Source organism: Rattus rattus, chromosome 13, assembly GCF_011064425.1.
Source record: "Rattus rattus isolate New Zealand chromosome 13, Rrattus_CSIRO_v1, whole genome shotgun sequence".
In the NCBI taxonomy this organism is placed as follows: domain Eukaryota; kingdom Metazoa; phylum Chordata; class Mammalia; order Rodentia; family Muridae; genus Rattus; species Rattus rattus.
Genome location: NC_046166.1, coordinates 23,345,222 through 23,369,990, shown reverse-complemented (window position 1 = coordinate 23,369,990; position 24,769 = coordinate 23,345,222). Strand labels below are relative to the sequence as shown.

Sequence of the window (24,769 nt, the reverse complement as noted above, 5' to 3'; positions counted from 1 at the left end):
TGCAGATAAGCAGAGCTGTAGAGAGTCATGAGTGCAGGGACTGTGTAAGGCACACTTCAAACCCTGTGTTCTTGTTTCACTTGTTACCAATTCCAGATGCTAACAGAAGTCCAAATGAGTTTTGTAAAGAATGAGGCAAAAATAATTGTTTTTCTTCTGTACATAACCCTCCTGTTTTTTTCCTAAATGGTCAATGCTATTAGGCATTTGTATTTCTTATCTCTATTCCTGCACTGCACCGTAACCTGTGGTATTTATGAGATAGTGACCTGATAAAGAGCCTGAACAATACAAATCAGGAAATTTCCTTGATCTCCAATGCTCAGAAGGGATACATTAAATAATGACAGTAGCCTGCATATGTTAATTGAAACTCACTAAGCCACATGTTCGCCACCCGAGAATATAAAGCAGAGAAAATGCAAGTAGGTATGCATTCTCTTCGAGGACTAAATGTCTCTATTGGCAACGCTGCCTTCAGCAAGCATTAAGATTGTGAATGAGAATGCACTTTTGCATAATGAAAATTACCTGAGTTTTAAGATAACCCTTGAGATTTCAGAAGTACTTGCAAACAATCGGTTGCTCCTGGCAGTGTAAAAAAATCAATAACTACCCTGATGTAATGTGTTTAGAAAGCAATTGAGAAACAATAGTAAAATTGCACATCTGCATCGATTCATCAAATTCCATCATAATACAACACAAAGATTTTAGAAAGTCAAAATATTCATAAATGGTCCCAAAATCATTCATGCCATGAATACTCTGAATAAGGAAGGGGGTCAAAAAGTTTGACTTGAGTGTCTCCTATTTATGAGACACTGCTAAATTTAGGAAAAACCATTAGGAACATTTCAATATGGTTAAAAAATAATGTATACACAAAAAGTATAATCTTCATACAGTATTTGTTCATAGAAAATATTAGGCATAAAGGCAATATTAAGTGGTTATTTGAATCAGAACCTCTTTAGACCGCCTCTACTGTCAGTCCTTTTGGTAAAAAAGCAAAAGAGCTCCTCTGGGTCAATGGAAAGCCACTGGTAGTTCTGTAGATGTAAAATACCTATGGCTGGAGGCTGCTGGACATTCTGCGGGAACACACCTAGTACTCAGATTTTATTTATCTTTCGGGTTATGCTTCTATCAGTCCTTTCAAACACCTCGTCACTTATTTTTAGTGATGTTATCATTATGTGATTAATTTTTAGACTTTAGAATTCACTTAGTTATACTTGTATCTTTTCTCTTTTGGTAACATTTCAGTCTCTGTTTCACATCTATATGTTAGTATTTGCACATGTTCCTATGCTTCAGTGCAACGAATCCTTTAAAATACATTGTGTAATGATTTTGAGTCAGTTGAAATGTTACTTATTATTTATACCAGTTTATGAGCATTTGAAAAAGAATAATTACGAAAAGTGCTTATAAGGTACAGGCTTCATTCTGGGTGAAAGCTGAGCTGGAGAGCAAACTCAATGTATAACTGTTACGTGCAAGTCCTCCAAAGGGAAGCCACACGGACTTTTCCATTGAGTTATAGGACCATCTAGGCCACTCTAAACTTCCCCCACCAAGGCAGACCTTTCAAAGTACGAACTGCAGAGCAAGTGCTATCTATGAGATCTGCACAGGATTAGCAGTGTGGATGGGATGGATCAAGTCACATGACTTTTGTTTCATCACCACAATGAGTACTGCTAGTACACCATGTAATGCAATTTTTACTTACCATCTCCTATTGGTTACTCTATGATGGGTTTGTAAATGCTTGAAGTTGGTAATTTTCAAGTAGCAATAGAAAGATTTATATCTGCACACAAGGCTCACAACTGACTAGTTTCATGGAATTTTTCTGGTGGAGATGAATGAGTCAATACATTGCTATAAAATATGTTTGCCTTCTTAATGGAAATGTCCACGGAGGAACCACAGGCATTCAGCATACAGGTTTCAGGTATGAGATTACATTTGTAGGCAAAAAATAGTTTGTATGCAAAACTATTTAATTATCCCTGGGTCTCTTGGCTGTCATCATAATTAAAACATTGGTTACTTTATAGTATATCCATAAGCTTATTCTGAGAAGCCGTCAGAGGTAACAGTTTCACAAACAGGACCATTAGCACTAGAAGGTTAAATGGTTGGCTATTCCCTTGATTTATTAATGGTGTTTTCAATTCAGCTTTTGAGGCCTTCAATAATAGTTTCCTATTTCTGTTTACCTATAATCACACGAAAGAGCAAAGTATACCTCCATATTAGTGAAATAAGCTATTAATTTGCTTCCTGCAATCAGCTCTTAGAAATTGTTTCTTTGAGGAATATTATGATGCCATTACGAAAACGACTCTCTCCAGTTTTAAAACAAATGAAGTTTACAATTATGAGACGTGTTTCCAAATGGCAAGTGCAATTTGTGATGACAGAAGGGATGTTTTCTGTGTAGACCCATGTGCAGGTCTTTCTACTGTTTATGGCAAATTAAATAGAAAACTTCTCATTTCGTACCTGCTTGTACTTTATTTAGCTTTCTTCCATCTGTTCTACAAATGCTCTTGTAAAATAATATCCCATGGCAACCCACAATGGCATTTGAATCTCTCTGTCTCCCCAGGGAGTTCATTTCTCCTAAGGAAACTACCTTACTGCTTTAAGGAAAGGCAATTCTCATTTGTTTGGAAGGGTCTCGGCTTGATAGCATTCTCCATAGCAATTTGTATTAGATATAGACACCATATATACCTTCCTTTGTACTTGCAGGGAAGCACTTGACTTTTACCCAGATTAACAATAACATTGAAATTTTAAGGAGAGCAGCAAAACATAGTATTTCATACACACACACACACACACACACACACAAATAAAAATAAAAATAAATAAATGAAAAGTAAATAAAAATCAGTCTCCATCATGAAGATTAATCAATGTCAAATAATCTTTATTAACTGAAGGAAGACTGTTCTCCTAGAGAGTTACTTGAAATAAATGTTTATATGATTTAAAATTTTAGTAAGAAGAAAAAAATCCCAAGTCCAATCATTTCATATTTATAACTACACTACATCAATTAACTTTTAAAATTCTTGCTGGGAAATTCTTACATTGGGAAAAATAGTAAGCCGTGCCAGCACACTGGGATCAGTTCCCATGGGAACCACTGATGGCCATACCATTTAAAGAAATCATTTCATTTCCATAATCCTCAATTCAGTTCAGAAAATGGGTAAAACCTGTGAGGGTATTATCAATATAATACTAATACGGTGTTTTATAAAAATTTTGTTTAGAAGATATATTACACGATAGAGTGCTTGCCTAGCAAGTGAGTTTGATGCCTTGACTTTTATAACCAGCATGGCAACTAAATCAAATGAAATCAAATAAAAACAACAACAACAACACTACACAAAACAAAACCATTTTGCTAATGACAATACACTATTTAGGACAAGCTTACTATTATACTTACATACTGATTATTTTATTATTAAAAGAATCATCCATGTACAAAATAAACAATGGTGTTGCAGCACAAGTTACATTTTATTCACAGCAATAAAATACCAAATAAAATCACCACTGGCATTTGAATCTTAACTGAGACAGTTAACTGCTTTCTGCACAATCTATTTTCTCTTGAGAGACCAGAGCACTCCACCCGACAGCATTCAGCAGCATCTGAATTGAACATTGCTTTTGTACCTCCAACTATGCAGTCATAGTCTAGTAACCATTTCCAAACATAATTATTTTGAAAAAATGCATTAATATTCTATTATGTTAAACTTCAGTATGAAAACTGAAATCCATATGAGCATATGCATGTTTATTTTTTAAATATTTTATTCTCTTTTCCTTCTAGAAGTAATGATTATCCCTCAAACTTAGAATAACAAGGGTTGAAGTACTCTATTAATTTTGCCATCTCAAATATCTTATTCAAATATTATTTTAATGTATTATCTATGTACAATATGTGGATCATAAATTACAAAGGTATTTCTCAGATTTCAAGTACTATCAGATTTACTTTCTCAGAGCAAATATAAAGGTTTTAGAAATATTGCCCGTGTAGAATTTTCTTTATAATAATAGAAATCATTAAATACCATTAAACACTTGACTATACTCACTAATATAGAATTACGTGGAAATTAAGCCCTATTCAATTCTTTCCAATGACTCGATGCCCAACATAAAATTATATAATCAACTAATTCAAAGAATATTTGATATTAGATGTCAAAATGCTGATTCCTACACTTTTAAAATATCAATTCACTGACACTCTTCCATTCCTTTGGCTAATTATTTTAAAATTCATTGTTCTACAGAATCATTAAACATTTTTCCTATTTACAATTCTAATATATGGAAGTGCAAGTTCATACTAGTATAATAGTCTATTAACCCAAATATCTTCAGAAATTCTTCAGATTCTTGGCTGTCTGAAAGGGTGCTATCGAGGCATTATAAAGTTTGATCAGCAGGTTTAAAAATAATTTAGATTTTCAACTTACAGGATTTTATTTCAAATTGCATTTAAAGTGACAAACGTTCTCTCTCACCTTAGTGGTTTTTCTGTAAGAAAAAAAAAAAACAGTACCTACAATCCATCATTCTAGAAGGTCGGTAACTTAAAATAATTCTTTTATTTTTTAAGTCATATTTCTTCAATGAAATACTGAACAAATAAAGGTCTGTTCTTTAGCTCCATTGATCACATTTTATTCAATTTTAAACACAATCCAGTTTAAATATTAATGGTGCAACCAATCAACATAATCATGGGCAGTGCTTCAATTTCTGCAAGGCAAAGGACAAACTGGTAAAACATATTTTTGAATTATTTTTACTTTTTATAATTTCAACGCAAGAACTGTATTTACATTTCTTCCCTCCCAATTCTTACCTTGCAACAACTGTCTGTCGCAACTCTGTGTGTGTGTGTGTGTGTGTAAATACAATCTCCTAAATCTCTTTAATATTGCTTATATATGTATATCTTATGTATATCTTTAAAGCTGACTTCATAAATATCAGAAAATACATCCCTGAAGAAAACTGATTCTCTTAGCCTGAGTTCAAACCTCTAGCACTGTTACAAAGCTCTATATATGACTACACATATGACTGCCTGTAAGCCCAGTCTTTGAGAGCTGCAGATGAGAGGATTGTTGCTAGCGTGTCAACCTATCTTCAATGTCAGCGAAACAGAATCTCAAAGGAATAAGCCAGATAATGATAAAGGAGGACACTTGAACCTCTCCTCTAATCTGTGTATGCAAACTGATTGTGTAAACGTACACACACACACATGCGCGCTCGCGCGCACACACACACACACACACACATACACACACACACACATACACACACACACACACACACACACACACACAGGCCATCTTCCCAAAAGAAATCTACTAACAAAAAGCCAAGGATAGCAAAAACTATTCTCAACAATAAAATGGTGATTCTGTAGGAATCACCATCCCGGACCTCAAGCTGTATTACAGAGCAATAGTGATAAAAAAAAAAAACAAAACTGTGTGGTATTGGTATAGAGACAGGCAGGTAGATCAGTGGAATAGAACTGATGACCCAGAAATGAACCCACACACCTATGACCACTTGATCTTTGACAAAGGAGCTAAAACCATCCAGTGGAAAAAGACAGAATTTTCAACAAATGGTGCTGGATCAACTGGAGGTCAACATGTGGAAGAATGCAAAATGATCCATTCTTATCTCTTTGTACAAAGCTCAAGGCTCAAGTCCAAGTGGATCAAGGACGTCCACATCAAACCAGATACACTGAAACTAATATAAGAGAAAGTGGGGGAGAGCCTCGAAAACATGGGCACAGAGGAAATTTTCTTGAGCAGATTACCAATGGCTCATGCTCTAAGATCAAGAATTGATGAATGGGACTTCATAAAATTGCACAGCTTTTGCAAGGCAAAGCACAATGTCAATAGAACAAAATGGCAACCAACAGATTGGGAAAAGATTTTTACCAATCCTACATTCAATAAAGGGCTAATATCCAATATATACAAAGAACTCAAGATGTTAGACTCCAGAGTATCAAATAACCCTATTAAAAATGGGGTACAGACCTGAACAAAAAAATCTCAATTGAGGAATATCGAATGACCAAGAAGAACCTTAGAAATGTTCAACATCCTTAGTTACCAGTGAAATGCAAGTCAAAACAACCCTAAGATTCTACCTCACACCAGTCAGAATGGCTAAGATCAAAAATTCAGGTGACAACAAATGCTGGCAAGGTTGTAGAGAAAGAGGAACACTCCTCCACTGCTGGTTGGACTGCAAGCTGGTACAACCACTCTGGAAATCAGTCTTGTGGTTCCTCAGAAAACTGGACATAGTACTGCCTAAAAATCCAGCTATACCACTCCTGTCATATACCCAAAAGATGCTCCAACATATAACAAGGACACATGTTCCACTATGTTCATCACAGCCTTATTTATAATAGCCAGAAGCTGGAAAGAACCCAGATATATCCACAGAGAAATGGATAAGAAAATGTGGTTCACTTACACAATGGAGTACTAGTCAGTTATTAAAAACACTGACTTCATGAAATTCTTAGGCAAATGGATGGAACTGGAAAATATCATCCGGAGTGAGGTATCCCAGTCCCAAAAGAACACACATGGAATGCACTCACTGATAAATGGATAATAGCCCAGAAGCTCGGAATAACCAAGATAGAATTCACAGACCACATGAAGCTCAAGAAGAAGACCAAAGTGTGGATGCCTCAGTCCTTAGAAGGGGTAACAAAGTACTCACAGGAGGAAATACAGAGACAAAGTGTGGAGCAGAGACTGAAGGAAATTTCATCCAGAGACTGCCCCACCTGGGGATCCATCCCATATACAACCAGCAAACCCAGAATCACTCTTGCTGAGGCCAAGAGGTGCATGCTGACAGGAGCCTGATGTAGCTGTCTCCTGAGAGGCTCTTCCAGAGCCTGACAAATACAGAGGTGGATGCTCACAGCCAACCATTGAACTGAGAATGAGGGTAACCAGTGGAAGAGTTAGAGAAAAGACTCAAGGACCTGAAGGGGTTTGCAACCCCGCAGGAAGAACAATATCAACTAACCACACACCCCAGAGCTCCCAGGGATTAAACCATTAATCAGAGAGTACACATGGAAGGACCCATGGCTCCAGCTGCATATGTAGCAGAGATGGCCATGTGAAGCATTAATGGGAGGGGAGGCCCTTGGTCTCGAGAAGGCTTGATGCCCCAACGTAGAGAAATGCATGGGCAGGGAGGTGGGACAGAGTAAGTGAATGGGTGAGGTAGCACCCTCATAGAAACAGGGGAATGGGGATGGAATTGGGGTTTCTGGAGGGGAAACTAGGAAAGAGGATAAAATTTCAAATGTAAAGAAAGAAAATATCTGATAAAAGAAAAGAAAATAATTATGGAAGACAATGTTTAACCTAAGCTAAGGAAAAGAGATGAGCTCATAAAACAGCAGCTGGAATCTTTGTGTGTCTTGTTAAAATGTGCATTGTGCAGTCTAATGACAGGTCTGGCAGCATTGGGAGATGGGGTTATGGGGAGCTGTCTATATGATGTGGCAGGGGTTCAGCATCCTTTACCCAAGTGACAATAGATAGCTGTTTCAATCCTCCAGCCACATGAAGATGTAAGGGAAGGGCACAGCCCATCGATTTAATATATTGGCTGCCTAACATGTCATATTTGTTGTAACACGTGAGTCTGATGTAATAACCCCAAGACCACGGTGCCTTGCTTGCTCACGGAAGCTCAGAAGGCTTCGTGGCAGCTCCTGCTGTTCTTTGATCTCAAACATGTCTGTGTCATGAACAATAGCCTAATGCACCATTGTCTATTGGGCAGCATTACCAGTGTGGATCTATCACTATAGCACATACAGAGGCTGTAAATACAAAACTCCTACCTCGTGTCAGCCTCCTGAGCTGTTCAATAAAATCTAACAGTGTCATAACTATGCATATCACAGTCCTCTGAATTTCCCTTGTAAGGCGAGATTAGTTTGTTAAGGTCAAACTTATGTTTTGCTTGTTCTTTGACCTATAGAACCAATAACAGCAATTTCAGATATCTTCTCATTATGAACCCCATTATACTAAATACATTGAAGAGACAAATGCCCACTTTTTACATAAGTAAACTGCCAGATGCTTCTCACAGACCTGATTTTGACAGGAAAGACACCTTTACTATTGGTTACTTTAAAATATTTTTGGAAGGAACATTTGCATACATAAAAGAATGTTAACTTTTACTTTCTATTATACTATATTTCTAAGTCACTTTATAATGTATTTCTTTGACTTTTATACTGTATCTTAATAAATATGTTTTTAAATTAAAAACAACAAAAAATGACTCTATTGTTTTATGCTGAGTGTCTCTGCTCGTCAACACCCATACTGAGCACTGAGGTGTTTTTCTTTTCTTGTTTTGTTTTTAGATAGGCCTTGACTCCTACTTTAAATTATAAAATTATATGTATATAACTATATGTATATAAACATTCTCTAATCATTCTCAGAACATGTTTGTCTTTTTCTGTTCATTTTAACTCGTACTTTCACATATATTTATTTATTTTAATTTTCTATTTCAGGAAATGTACCCAAAAAGACTTCTGAGAGCTTGTTTTCTGATGTCCTACTGTGACTAAGCAAGACACTGCCATATTTTGTAAGTCCATCTGTTTTTGTCTTATAGAAGTCTTTCTGATACAGAGAACTGCTTTTCTCAATGGCAAATTAGATGAATTTTAATTCAGGCTTTAATTGGCTTTATTTATGCCAAGTTTTGTTTTGCTTTAACTTTATCTGAGTTCAGTAATAAAGAACATTTCTTTGTTAGATTAACTCTGATTTTTGTATGTATTAGCCAATAGTTTAATGATTCATGATAAAACTCTTATTGGCGGATATGTGAGTTCACAGAGATGGCGCTGTCAAAAAATTTGATTTGTCCTGGGTAAACATGCTCATAATTATTAATCCTTTATTTCAGTGAGCAAAAAAAATCTTTATTTGCAGAAACTGTCTTCTGAGGCTGTATTATGGTAGCTAAATACAATCTCCAGAAAAAAGTAATTTGTCTTGCTCTTAATGTTTCAATTTTGTATTCATGAATGTATTCATCAATCATCACATTGCGATATGAGTACACACAGCTTATATAATCACATTGTGATATGAGTACACAGCTAATATCATCTCATTGCAATATGAGTACACAGCTAATATCATCACATTGTTGTATGAGTACACAGCTAATATCATCTCATCGCGATATGCACCACATAGCTTATATTATCAAGTTGTGTTATGCACTACACAGATTACATCATCGAATTATGATATATACTATACAACTTTGATGTCTTAGACTGGAGAGCTCATTCTCTGCATCTGACACAGAGCAAAGAAACAAGCCTAACTTGTGGAGAGTCATGAATGCCATTGAACTGAATGTTTCCGAAACATTTAATTTATAACCCTTCTGATTATCTCACACATGAGATTTGGCTATTCCACAGTTTCAGGAACAAAGTAAAAGTAAATAAACTTTCTCCTCTTTTATAAGCTGCTTTTTGATGTCATGATAAACGAGTCTCTTTGTCCCTAACTAGTTTTGTATGACACACTCAATACCGGGAGACAATGTAATACATGTTATTTATTTTGACATTTACAGTATTTTTGATATTTTATTTACTCAGATTATATCCACTAAGCAAGCAAAAATTATTATTGTGTTACCTCACAATTAATCAAAAGAAGGTCAACTAGATGAAAAATTTTCTTTTATGTTCTAAATTCCAGGGGGCAGTAGTTTTTAAATGCCATTCATTGGGAGGGTTTTATACCCCAGTGTTTGCACAGCACTAATGACAAGGAGGATATCAACTTGGAGAGTAGATTCAAAAGTCAGAACAGGCCCTAGAAACCCATGTACTAATATAAAGGGAATAAATTACTTCAAAAATATACTGGGCATATATAAAGCAAGAGAAAAATTTTAAAGACCTTTAAAATTTTCTTCCTCAGATTTAGATAAGAGCCTAGTAGTTCTGCTATGTGTAAATACTTTCAAATTTAACAATTAGTTTTCTTTAAATGAATCACAAATATTTCCCACAAAACTGTGCTCCATCCCAAGAATTATATATTTTCATGATTTATCTATTTGTACCTGTACCTACTTTTAAATTTCCAAATAATATAAATTGCTTTATATTATTTTATTTGAATAGAAAATATTCACTGGATATTTTTATTGTTAAGCCCTGTACATAAAATCTAAAAATAAAACTGGGTTTAATTAGACTTTCACATAAAAATTAGAGTTTTACAAGATTATCAGTAGCAAATATGTATTTTTCTATTAGAATTTCACAAAAAAATTAGTTTCCTTCCTACTTAACTTCACTTAACTCATGTCTCAGGTAACTGTGCTGGAAGTCTGTTGAGGCTTAGAGCAATAAAATCCTACGTACAAGAAAAGCAAATGTGTTCTTAGGTTTGAGCACAGTCTTCCTGTTTGAGGTCCTATGGTCTGAGAAGCTACAGAGAAATCTGAAATTCATGAAAAAAATTAAAATTGTAATGGAACCCCAGCAACAGAGTTTTTGAGAATTTCTGATTTTAAACACAAAACCAGAATAATTCATCTTATATAGAAAACATAACAGAGCCTTAGCATTTTATTTTCATGTGTATGACAAGATTATTTTTAAAAAGACACCAATGAATTTGTAGATACTTAAAAATACCAAATTAGGTCTGGACAGATGGTTCAGTGGTTAAGAGCACACACTCTTTTGAGAGGACCAGAGTTTGGTTCCCAGCACTCATGTTGAGTGGCTCAAATACACTCTAAGGGCATCTATTGCCTCTGGCCTCTCACATATACACAGCCACATAACTAAACATAAATAAATCTCTTTAAAATATCAAAATATTAATAACACTGACAGTAGATTTCTAGGTTTGCAGATTTCTAAGTTCTCAAATAAAAGTCGCTCCGGCACTTTTGATGATCCACAAGTTATAGGCTAATTCAGCAAGTTCTAAGACAGCTTGATCTACATTACATAATGAGACCTTGTCTAAAATAATCAAGCACCAAACCAAAATGGTGATTTTTAGCTATAAGACTAGCACTTCGTTTTCGATTTTTAGGTCTGTTAATTACTGCCTCTTGCCATAAATTGATTTCTCCATATAATTGTAAAGGTATTTGGGGATAGTTGGCAAAACCCATTTACTATAAAAGAAAAATGCATACCATGAACCGAAACTCATTGAGAGATTACTAACTGTAGCAATAGATTAGAATATTTTACAGATGGTGATATATATCAAAACTCACAAATAATTATGATGGGGAATATTCTTGGTCTTTGGAATTGCCTTGATTACAGGACAAATAGTAGTTTGTAGACATGTCTCTCTCTGTCTCTTTTTCTGTTTCTCTGTGTCTCTGTCTCTGTCTCTGTCTCTGTCTCTGTCTCTCTCTCTCTCAACATGATAACACATTTGAGATAAAGACTTATATTCTCAACATCATCATTGAAAAATGCCAGGAGCATCTGTCACCTAGGGTCTCACTTATTTGCCACAGGTGGACACCCTGAAACAAATTTAAAACCACTTGCTAAAATGACCATTGATTTTCTGAATATCTGAATGGACAGAATAGTTCATAGTTACTACCATTTATAGCTGTGGGCATTGAAATAGAAAAATATAACAAAACCGAAATGACTCAATTTTCCATTTCAAAGGTTTTAAAAATTGTTACATATTCTTGCTATTAATACTTTAGGAAAATATGAATAGCATTTTCTTTTCTTTTCAATAATTTCTAATTGAAAGGATTTTTTGAGTGTGACTATCTCTAATTTGTTTCCCTGGTATAATTAATAACTACAACTTTCTGTTTCATTTGTCTTAATAGTCAGATAAATGAATCTACCTTTTGTCCTGCTCTGAAAGTGATATTGAAGGGTTTTATGCACCAGTGCTTCTCAATACACATAGACAATTAACCCTGCTACAGTTTCTTATGTAGCATGATATCTGAGACCACTAAAGGAAATACTTTATCTGAAAATGAATTTGTTTTTCTAAAGTCATTATCAAGATGAAAATTGTTTTGACAAAAGAATCTATGAAATTACAAAAAATAATATGTGATATATAAATAGGCAGGGGATATTTTGCATACATTCTAAAATATCCATGATATCAAATACATTTGGCCTGGTGTTACTGAATGAAAAAGAGAAAGAGATTCTGGTAATTTTTATGTGATAACACAAGGTTACACATGCATGCACACACACATAATATTCTGAATATAGAATATAGAATATATATAGAATATAGAATATTCTGAATACATAATACATATAATATATATTTAATATTCTGGCTTTTCTAGCTTGGAATCCCTTCTTTGCTAGTCTGTGTCTCTTGTGCAGCTCAGAGTACTGCTTTCAATCTCTCTGTTCTATTTTGTGGTGACTGTGGATCAAAGCACCACATGACAAATGGAAGTATTTCACTGTGCTCTGCTGATCCCTCAGACAGAGACAACTGTGGCCACATTTCAATCACCGAGAATGTCAAAGGTAATCTTTTCTGCTTTGCAGTACTGCAGAAAACTCTTGGTCCTTTAAAGACACAAAGAGGCGAAAGTAGGTTGTTTACATGGCCTTGCATGTGTTAGCTTCATCAGTATTTAGTGTAAAATCAAAGTGGTCATATGCCTTGCTGAAGTCCTCGCAGCATGTTCTTGGTCAGAAAGTAGTTGGAACATAATGACAGAGCTCCAGGCATGACACATCAAAAGCCTGAAGAATTTTCTTTACATATTTAAGGCTTCCACATCTGAGCAGGTCTTTCTTTACTGTGTCTGAACTGATAACAAAAAGACACCCACTCTTTTTAAAGTGGCTTGGGATGTTGCTTATGATATAGTGTGTGACAAATATATGTATGTATGTGTGTGTGTATTTGGGTGTATGCGTATGTATGCGTGTGGGTATGTGGGCTACAGTTAACATTGGGTGTATTCTTCCCTTTCTCTACTTCATTACTTTTAAGAATAATTTTATTTAAGTGCTGGACATGGGCGAGTGGGGTTAGGATATGGGATATGGGCATGTGAGAACAGATATCTAGACAATGGTATAAGATACTCTGTAACTGGAGTTGCACGCAGGTGTGAGCTATCTGGTGTAGGCACTGGGTATGCTAATATAGTGGGTACCTTATTGTTTGAGGCACCATTGAAGTCCCAAGGTATAAATCATTTGATCTAAAATATATGGCACCATGCAGTATGGTGTAAAAGCTGAGTTAAGATATGTCATTCGATAATATTTTCTCAGCCTTTGCAATAAGCACTTTTTTTCTTTTTGTTTAACTACTGGATATTTTTTATTTACATTTCAAATGTTATTTCCTTTCTTGTTTTCCCCCGCCATAAGCGCCCTGTCCCATTCCCCTCCCCTTCTTCTATAAGGGTGTTCCCCTTCACCCATCCACGCCCCTTCTCACCTCCCCTCTGACATTCCCCTATACTGGGGGGTCCAGCCTTGGCAGGACCAAGGATGTCTCCTCTTATTGGTGCCCAACAAGGCCATCTTCTGCTACATATGCAGCTGGAGCCACAGGTCAATCCATGTGTAGTCTTTGGGTAGTGGTTTAGTCCCTGGGAGCTCTGGTTGGTTGGTATTGTTGTTCTTATGGGGTTGCAAGCCCCTTCAGCTCCTTCAAACCTTTCTCTAATTCCTCCAACGGAAGTCCCCTTCTCAGTTCAATTGTTTGCTACTAGCATTCACCTCTGTATTTCACATGCTCTGACTGAACCTCTCAGGAGACAGCTATATCGGGCTTCGAAACAAACACTTTTGGTAAACTTTTCTGTACCCAATTTTAGGGCATCATCTGGTCAGGAATTATTTCCTGTCTTTTGTTGATTTCCCCGGTTAATTGATAAGTAGGTCACTACCATTCTTCCTCCTTACTCACCTTATCTTCTATGCAATTAGTTCTGTTGTTCTCCTTCCTATCTTGCCACTCATTCTTCTTATACTTGTATTACTGCCATACCATAAGCTATGCTGTTGCTGTTGTTGTTGTTGTTCTATCCCCACTCTACTCCTTTCCTTAAAGCCTTCTTTGGTCTAATGTCCTAATTTCCTGGACTTTTTCAATATTTATTATATCAGGTTATACAAAGTAAACAGGTTCTAGAATCCACACTGAAGAGCATGTATTTTTCTCAGCTTATGTCACTCATTAAACATGCTATTCAATTTCCTCCATTCTACAACATGCATAATTTTGTTTTTCTTTGAAGCTGAATAAGATGCCATTGTGTATACACATGTACAGTATTTTCATTATTCATTCATGTACTGATGGCCACCTAAGCTGATTCTAGTTCTTAGAAGAATTGTGAATAGAGCAGTAAAAAAAATGTGAATATGAAAGTGTTTTTATAGTAGGAAATAGGGTTGTTTGGGTTGTGTGTAGCAATGTATAGCCAAGCCACATGTTTGTTTTAGTTTTAGGTTTTTTTCGTTTGTACTTTTAGAAGCCTACACACTTATTCCCATAGTTGCCAAACCATCATTGATGAAGTGTTCAACTTTTCCCATACCTTTCTCTGGCAGTTGTTGACATTTGTTTCCCTGATAATGATCATTCTTAGCAAAGGTGAGATAGAGTCCTAAAGTTCTTATACTTTTCACTTCTCTAAGGGCTGGATTTGATGAGAACTTTTAAAAATATTTATTAGTCATTTGTATTTCCTCTGAGGACTGTTAGAAGTACAGTGGCTTACTTACAAGCTGGAAGAGATAAGGGTTTTTTCTCTAGTTGATTTTTACATTTCTTTGCATATTTTGTGTATTAATCTCCCATCTGAAGAATAGGTGGCAGATGTCCTTTTATTCTGATTCATACATATGTGTGCAAGTTTAAAATCAGGTTAAATGTTTTCATTATCTTATTGTGAAAGCTTTAACAATGTTTCCTTTCATATTCTTCTCTTTTAGAGTATGTTATCCACATCCTCTTATCCTACTGTGCAATATCACACCAAATCGCTCTACTACTATTGTAACTTGGACCCCATCGAAGAATGGTTCCTCCTTCCTGACACACCCTCCTTTATTTTTTAGCTATTCCTCAACCAACAAACTCTTAGATATCATCTATTTCTCAGCTACTATGTCTAGTGCCTCAATGAATGTGGGAAGGCAGATGGCTTTTGATAAGCCAATTTCATTACTTTGGTTACATACTAAAAATGGAATTGTTAGATAATAAGCATTTATGTATATCAATTAATAACTCCTAGGTTGGAGTTTTTAAAATAAATTTTGAAATTGTGATAATTGTAATTTCCTGTTGATAAAATAATCATCAAAATATTATGGCATAAAGTTAATGACATGCACAATCCAATATGACATTAAGTGAAGTTTAAGAAACATATCAGTGTTGGTACTGATAATGCTTTTGTGATTTGTTGACAAAACTTCAAATTCAAGAAATATAAATTTTTATTTACACAAATAAAAATATTATTTTCTCATGCATATGCACCAATCCTTTAAATTATACTCATGGATATCATAAATAGACTCTGTAAATTCAGGGATAGCCACCCTCCTTTCGAGGCACAATCCATGCTTGTCAAGATAGTAAGTTCTAGAAAATACATCTGGATAGTCTCAATAGTGATCCTGACTGTCTACTCTGTTGTCATTTTCACATGTGCACATTTTTAAAGTCTTAGTCATAATGAGCACCATTTTATGAGTTCTCTGGGATGACTAAAATTCATGGCATGACAAGAATTGGTGATGTAAAATTGTCCCAGGTTCCCTGGGGTCACCCTACTTGCTGTGGGGACTTCATGATTTCCTTCACAGTTTAGAGATGAAGAAAAATATGCACCATATTTGACCCCAAGAGTGTCATTTATTTCTATTTGGGCAAAAGAATGTCTTTTTATGAAACAAAATTCAGAGTAATGAACATGTTATAAAAGGTTATTGCCATATGGGCACCAAGTGAAACAAGATTAAATATTAGCATGGAATACTAAATTCTTTTCACTCTGCTTTTAAATTGTGCTTTTTCTAGCTATAGCTCATTTTTGCTTTGTGTGACATTCTTTATTCTTGTACATTCTTTAGAAAGCAAAAGGCTCTGGAGGCACAAGTCTGAAATAAAGACTGTTTAAATATTATCCTCGATCTTTTTATTCCATTTTTTCAGAATGCGCTTGGAAATAGAGATGAATATTTGGTGATTGACAGTAATGGAAACCATTCATCAATAATGTACTTATGATTGGTTTGTTTCGTGTGGTATATGTGTTGGGGACCTGCTGTGGTTCTGTCTTTCATTTCTGCCTTCTCAGTGTGTGGTACCATAGCACACCTAGCTGGAGGGAATGCATAGGGTCTACAGGATCTGGTTCAGCTGTGAGTGGGCACCAGGAAATGGAGTTGGGAGTGGGTGGGAGGGGCCTTCCCCATGTAGTTTAATGAAACAGCATTCTTAGACAATCATAGTTTGTGTGCATACCTTTATTCGGGATGTTGTTGTATGCATACAATTTATTTGGGGTGGACAAGGGCTATATAAAAGCCTTGGAGAGTGGGAAGGAGTTTTTAGAGTGATTGTAAAGTCATTGTCCGTGAATGCCTCATGTTTATGGTGCTTTCTGTTCAGATACAAGGGGAACCTGCAGGTCTAATTGATCTTCCCCAGGATGTGGACAGGGGTCAAGTTCCCCAGATGAGGTCAGAGAAGGGGAAACCACGATAGTAAAGGGAGTCCTCCATTTTGTGTAGAGTTCAGAGGAGCTCTCTGGACATTTAGACTGTGACCTAAATTAGCAGAGTTTCTCCACAATTTCAATATATGTAAAATCATTTTGGTATTATATAATTTAAACACACTGGTACTTGCTGCAAGTGAAACTATTTATTGACTCACAGAAAGCCTGAAGAATAGGGAAAAGCATATGCTAACTACACAGTTCACAGAAAATAAGTGTCTAGAGAATACCAAAAACAAACAAAAGAAATACATATTGAGAAAATGAAAAAGTTATGAAGTGGGCTATGGTACTATACAGATAATTTTCAGCAAAAAGACAAAAGATTAAAAGAATAATTTTTATCTTCTTTTTATTTTTTAAAATTACTCTTATTTTTTACAATCCAATCATTACCTGCTTCCACGTCCTCCCTCCCACAGTTCCTCACATCCCCATGTTTTCCCATGTCTGCAAGAGGATCTCCCCTGTTTTCCTGCCAGGTCTCCCCACTCCCTGGGTTCTCAAATCTCTGGAAGGTTACGCTCATCTTCCCTCACTGAGGCCAGACAAGGCTGTCTTCTGCTGTATATGTTTTGGGGGCCTCAGACCAGATTGTGTATGCTGCCCAGTGTCTGAGAAATCTTAGGGGTATGGGTTAGTTGACATTTCTGGTCTTCCTAAGGGTCAACCTCCTCCTTAGCTTCCTGCAGCCTTTCTCTAATTCAATCACAGGAGTCTTTGACCACAGGACTCACAGGAGTCCAGTGGTTTTGTGTAAATATTTGTCTCTGTCTCAGTAAACTTCTTATTGAGACCCTCAGAGGACAGCCATGCTAGGCTCCTGTCTGTAAGCATACCCTAGCATCAGTAATAGTGTCAGAACTTGGAGCTTCCCCTTGAGATGGATCCCAAGTTAAGCCAGTCACTGGAGTACTTTTCCCTCAGTTTCTTCTCCATTTTTGTCCCTGCAGTTCTTTTAGACAGGAACAATTCTGCGTCAAGTCGGAGTTTTTGACTATGGGATGGCAACCCTATCCCTCCACTCGATACCCTGAGTTTCTACTGGAGGTGAACTCTATGAGTTCCCTCTGTCCACTGTTGGGAATTTTACTTAACATCCCTCCCTTTGAATCCTGAGAGTCCTTCATCTTTTAAGTGCCCACTATCCTTAGGCTGAAAAGAAGTCCAAATTCAAACTACTTTCAGATTTCATCCTAACTAATTCAGAATAGCTAAGATTATGGAATCAAGACAACACACACTAGTAAGGATGTAGGGGAATAGAAAACTCTTATTGTTGGTGGAGTAAAAGTTGGTGCAGCCACTATAGAAACCACTATAGATGTCTCTAAAGCAATTGTCCACCATCTGACCCAGAGAAGCTAACATTGATCATGTACCCAAAGAACTCTATTTCCTACTAGAGAGAAATATACCCATCCATGTTCATAATCCTTTTCACAGTAGCTAGAAAATGGGAAACAGCCGAAATGACCTCCCTTTAAGTGGATAATAAGAACATGATACTGTTATCTAGCTATAAAGTTACAGTAATGATCTTGTAGCAAGATGTACCCATGGATGCAATCATGGCATGAGTATTATATACATAACCAACTACTTTCTTCTAGGATTTAAAACTTAGTCCACAAGGAAGAAATATATGCCTGATGCTGTACACCTGGCTAAATGGATGGGCCCAAGGTAGATCCTAGTACTCTATTCTGATAAATTGATATAGTATCAATTGTCTCCATAGCCATACAGTATAGTGTTCCCATAGTATATCAGTGTAGCTCTTAGACACAATCGGAACAGTTTCTTTGTGCAGTGAATGGTGGCTAACGTAGAAACTCACAATTGACCAAGATGCAAAGAATATGTATTAATGAATGCTCAGCTAGAAACAAGGCATCAACACCAAATGCCCTTCCCTCTGCCAAAGGATCAGAGACCATCATAAAAGAAGGACCAGAATGATTGTGACAGAGCTTGGACACTTCTGGTCCTGATAGGACTCACGACCACACATTACATGCGCTTTCTGTGCAAGACCTGAACAAAATCAATTAACTTTCTAGTGTGGAGTAGGGAGCGGGTAAACAACCCCTACCCGTCATTGAGAAACATTGAGTGGTTGATCTGGGGTAGAAACAGTTTTCTATAAGTGTTTGGTCCCTGGTAAGTTGACCACACACCAGAGGTTTTGCTACTGTTTTTTACTTAAAAGGCCATATACTGCCGTAATTATGGGGTTGGGAGTAAATGCAGAAGTAATAAGATATAAGAGTTGAGAGAGAAGAAAGGAAGATGGAGGAAGAAAAAGACGATCCAGAGTCCTCATGGCTTTAAATAGCTACAGGTAGCTGTGAATATCTTATAAGGAATGGATAATTGCAGGACAATTTGTCTTATCTAGCTGGGAAGTTTATATCAACATCAATTAGCTTTGAGTTTATGTTGTGGACATTTTGTGAAGGTGAGAATTTACTGATATAAATCTGACTGATAAATTATTAAAAAACTATATCAGAGTTGAAGGTGAATATTATCAAAATACAGTGTATGAAATTCTCAAGATAAAAAATACTATATCTTTTAAATGATCAAGTCTAATGCCAAAAGGTATATAATGATGTTAAGGATAGGAGTTGACCAAGGTCATATGTATGAGTATAAAATATGAGTACAAGAGATAAATACACTTAACACCGCCAATGTGTTTTTCTCTTCGAGTGTGTATATGTATGTATGTGGGAAATATGTGTGTGTGTGTTTGTGGTAAGTACACACCGTATGCAAATGCACATGCAACATACAAGGGGATCTGATTAGGGTGATACAGTTCATTTCCCATCACTTTTTACCTTATTTCTTTGAGACAGTATCTCTCCTTGAATCTGGAGCACTTTGCTGTCTGGGTGACTTTCAGCCCAAGCAATGGCTACACTTCTGTCTCTGTTACTTCTAGGGCTGCCTTTTAAGCCACCAGTGCTAGTATTGTAGGTACAGATGAGACCAAGCTCAACGTGCTACATGAGTGCAGGGATCTAAACTGTCTTCACGATTATACAGCAAACACTGTCAACAGTTGATCCATGTCTCCAAATCTCGAATGTATTTTAAGTTAATTTTTAAACTTACACATAAAAGCATATATTAACAGCCATGAAATATTTTGATATGCATAACTATTACTTAATGTTCAAATCACATTAAACTGCCAATCTTCAGCTTTTATTTTGTGATGAATCTTTCAAAACCTCTTCCCAGCTTGCTGTAAAACACAGAGCATTCTTGTTAATATCTATCATCCATCACCTTACTGTACAACATCACACAGACTTTTCACACTAGCTAGCTAATGTGACTTAGTCTCCAGTGGTCAACTCTCATTGTCCTACTCCCCACTTCTCACATACATGACTAAATATTATCTTATTTTCATCTCCCATGAAAAATGACTTTTATATTCTTTGGTTTTTAAGCATTCCTTTATGTCTGGAGGGAGGCATGTGTGAACAGGTGCCCAATAAGGCCAGGAGAGGGTGTCAGATTCCTCAAGTTGCAGGTATAGGAGGCTGTAAGTCACCCGACATGGGTGCTGGGACTGAATGTGGGCGCTCTCAAAGAGCAGCAAATGCTCTTAACAGCTGATGTGAGGATTGTGTGAGACTTGACTTTCTTTTTTTGTATGTTTCATTTCACTTAACATAGTACTTTCTAATTCCATCAGTGTTTTACAAGTGACCAATTACCTTCTTCTCCGAGGCTGGATAGTTCAGAGGCTGCCGTGGGTGTATCCCATATAGTCCATGTCTTTCCGTGACTTGAAACACTTCATTGTGTATGTGTATCATGTTTTTCTTGTGTTTTCATAAACTGATATACACTTTAGTTGTTTTCACTATTAGGCTGTTCTTCTCATGGGATTACAGATGTCTTCTCAACATAATGATTACTTTTATTTAGCTGTTTATCAAATAGTGATCAAATTATAGCTCTAATTTATCTGTTCAATTGTTTAATAGAGTCTAACTACAAAGCAAGCCATGGCCTTAAACTCATAAAATCTCCTTGCCTCTGCTTCAAGCTCTGAAGTGCAACCAATAGATTCGTATATCACCATACCAGCCAGAGGTGGATGCCAAGCCACCCTCGAATCCCTAACCACTCTGCCTCTGTCTTTTCAGCAGTTCTATGACAGGTACTGCCATAACGAGTCTGTCTATTTTTGCAAGGAACCCTTGTAAATTTATTTTCGAAAGGAAGCCATTCCCAGATATTTGGCAAATGTTTCACCTGTGTGAGATCATTTTTCACAATTGCCCTATGACAGATGATATTCCCATTATTATATTCATGTTAGAGTTGAAGAATTTGAGCTCCTGAGATTACTACTCTACTCTATGAGAAACCTCCTTCATTTGTTTTTCCCACTCATGTCACAGTATCATTACGCATTGGCATCTCTTTTACTGATGAACATCTCTGATCTGCTGTCCTATAACGGTGATGAGAATGGGCCACTTTAAGTCAGAGTTTAATTTTTGTTAATTATAAAATTTTTATGGTTTGGGAGTAGTAACATTATTTTTCATAAATCAAAGTTATTTCTACTTTTTCAGAGGTTTCTCACATATGTCTTTGAGTAGTGTTAAGTGACTGTTAACAGCAATATAACTATTGATGGTCATATTTTAAAAATTGGGTTGTCTTAATTTGGGTTTACACTGTGATGGTGTGATAAAGCATCATGACTAAGGCAAGTTAGCGGTGAAGGCTTTGCTGGGCTTATACTTCCATATCACTGCTCACCATCAACAGAATCCAGACAGGAGCTCAAACAAGACAAGAACCTGGAGGCAAGAGCTGAAGTAGAGGCCATGGGAGAGTACTGCTTCCTGTATTGTTCATCATGGCTTACTTGGCCTGTTTTTTTTTTATATAATCCAGTACTACCAACTGATAGCATTTCCCATAATGGTCTGGGCCCTCTCTCATCAATCACAAATTAAGAAAATATCTTTACTATAGCCTGATATTACATACAGATTTTCTTTTTTTTTCTTTTGTTTTTTAAGATTTTTTAATTTCTATGAGTACGCTGTAGCTGTCAGTCACACCAGTAGAGGGCATCAGATCCCATTAGAGATTGTTGTAAGCCACCATGTCGTTGCTGGGGATTGAACTCAGGACCTCTGGAAGAGCAGTCAGTGCTCTTAACCACTAAGCCATCTCTCAAGCACCATATGGATTTTCTTAATCGAGGTGTCCTCTTCTCATATGACTTTATCTTGTGTCAAGTGGACATAAAACAATTCAGCACACAAGGAAATAATTCATTGATAACACCCTAATGACGTGATCATTGCTACTATAATATGGGAGAAAATTCATTTGTCTGAATTCAATTTCTTAGATTGTATGTTCAAATTGTTAATGTAACATTATGCTATTTCTACATTGTAAGTTTTGTTTATGAGGATAACATTCAATAATTCTCAATGTTTAGGTTATGTATTCATATTCTCCAAGTTACCCATTGTATGGCCTTAGCTAAGTGGTGCCCAGACGTTGATTCAAACAGAGCCTATGACTGTAAGTTTCCCTGTTAGTCTATTGGGCGTACTCTGTTCTTGTTTAGAATACTGCCCTAGAGATGAGAAATGGTCATATTCACTGGATGTCAAAGAACACTAGTTAGAGATAAATACTGAATTTATAGACAAGTGATGCTACATTTTAGTGGATATAGCGGTTTGAGCTTAGAGGGAGTTATTTTATGTTCACTCTTTTTATGCAAGATAATAAGAAAAAGTGGAATGAAAAGTATGCTAATATCTATAAATAGGGAAGGAAATACTGCAATACACTTGTACTGCTTTACTTCTTCAGATAAAAGTTTCTTGTTCCACCATTTATTCTGCCTTTCCCTGTGGCTACAACATCAAATTTTTAAAATTATGTATCTGTCAAGTAATCTTCCCTTCCAAAGAGTCCTAAATTCTCTTTTTCTGTACTAATAAGATTGGGCTAACTTTCCACTAATGCTTTACTTTGGATGAAAAGAAGATGCCCTTGGGGTCGATATAATCCTTTGTATCCTAATTTGCAGTATAACCAAATTTATCTTTGTTATCAGTTTCCTTCTGATAACTGGGTAAATCAACTTAATCAGTAAAATAAATTTCTTCTTTCCCAATCAGTTCAGCACTTACTTTCCCAATCAGTTCAATGACATTTTTGCAACATTTTATCCTACAGAAGTTGTAATCCATTGAAGTCAAAACTTTTGTAATTAAAACTCCTGCAGACAGCTAATGCAGACATCTAATGGTAATGCGATTGTTAGGTAAGCCTCAATGAGAAAAGACCACATTGTAAAATCTTTGTGTTGCTGCTCCCTCTGCCAAACAGCTACTCTTGGGGTCTACTACACCTGAAGAGACCCATTACACCTGTGAGATAAGGAACAATGCCAGATATGGATAGATTAGGTCATCTCATTTTTCTCATGACAGATGATTGGAATTGTCTTTTTTCTTTCTCTCCCTGTCTCTCCCTTTCTATTTCCCTCATCCTTTATTTGGCTAGCACTTCATGTTCTACATAGACAATATTTAGACATGTTCTGCTAGCCAATTTTCTCTAAACTTCCAAGAATTAAACAGCATTTTTGTGTCCAATAATACCTGCCATTTAGTCAAATTTCAACATTTATGGTGGTCTAATTGCCTCTAAAATATAATTTTTACTTTGACTAAAACTACTTGTAGACAAACCAAAAAATTCATTTTGAGTCATAGTTTCTATTGCTTATATGTGATATTGCACCTTAGGTCAATACTTGTTGAGAATATCCTGGGTTGCATTTTTATTTAATCCATGAGATACTGGAAATTGCCATGAGTTACCTTTTGTACTGAATGTGGTTTCCTGGGTTCTATCTCCCCTCTCTTGAAAAATATTCCCCCATAACTTTTTGCCTTTCAACAGCATGGTTTTCTTTTAAAATTCTGAAAACATTTGCATTTGAAAACTTGAGTGAGTAGAGGATTACAGGCTGCTTTATTGTGGTGATAATGTAATGGCTAATTTTAGAATCCAATTGTCTGGATTAAGGAAGTCTCATATGAAAGGTGAGCAATTAATTCTGGGTGATTTCCTGTGAGTGTTTCATGGGGGAAAATTCACTTCTCATCAGGGCAGGTACAATTTAATTTGCTGGTGGCCCCGAATGAAACAGAAGCTAGAGGGAAAATGGTTTTGTTTTCTCTTTCTTAAAGCTTGGACCCTTTTCCCTCCTACTTGTAGACATTATGATTCTGGCACTGTTCAACTTTTGTAGTCGGGACTTTTCAACTGCAGTCCCCGAATTCTCTGACCTTCACCCTTCAGCAACAATTTTTTGCCTACTTTAATCAGATTGACAAGTACAGCAACTCTTCTCCAACTTTCAGATGACCTATTGTGGGAAGTCTTGGTCTTTATAACTGCATGGATCAATTTCTAAATGCTTTATCCATCCATGTTTGCATCTATCCCTTCATACACCTGTCCATTAGTCATTTATCTATTACTCTTCCTTTAGAAGGACCCCTTTTCTCTGGAATGCTTGAATAAAAATTACATTACAGGAGTTTACACATGTCACAATCCATCTAATTGTAATCATCACTTAATGCAGTTAATCCAGTATCATAAACACTGGGTTATAATCTTCTATTTTTAGAATCATTATTTTATTCCTATTTTATGTATTTATTTTCATTAATTTTGGTTTCATAGTTTCTCACTCTTTTATGTATTTATAATTTTCCCACTAATTTTTATTTTACTTTTT

The 24,769-nt window shown here is 36.1% G+C and overlaps 1 long non-coding RNA gene across 1 annotated transcript in view; it reads left to right on the top strand.

The window, feature by feature from the left end:
- Window positions 1-24,769, top strand: part of LOC116914845 — a 294,842-nt gene that overhangs the window by 234,605 nt on the left and 35,468 nt on the right. Inside the window, exon 2 of the long non-coding RNA XR_004389779.1 lies at window positions 8,678-8,754. This is a non-coding gene — a long non-coding RNA (uncharacterized LOC116914845). The remainder of the gene's footprint in view (window positions 1-8,677; window positions 8,755-24,769) is intronic.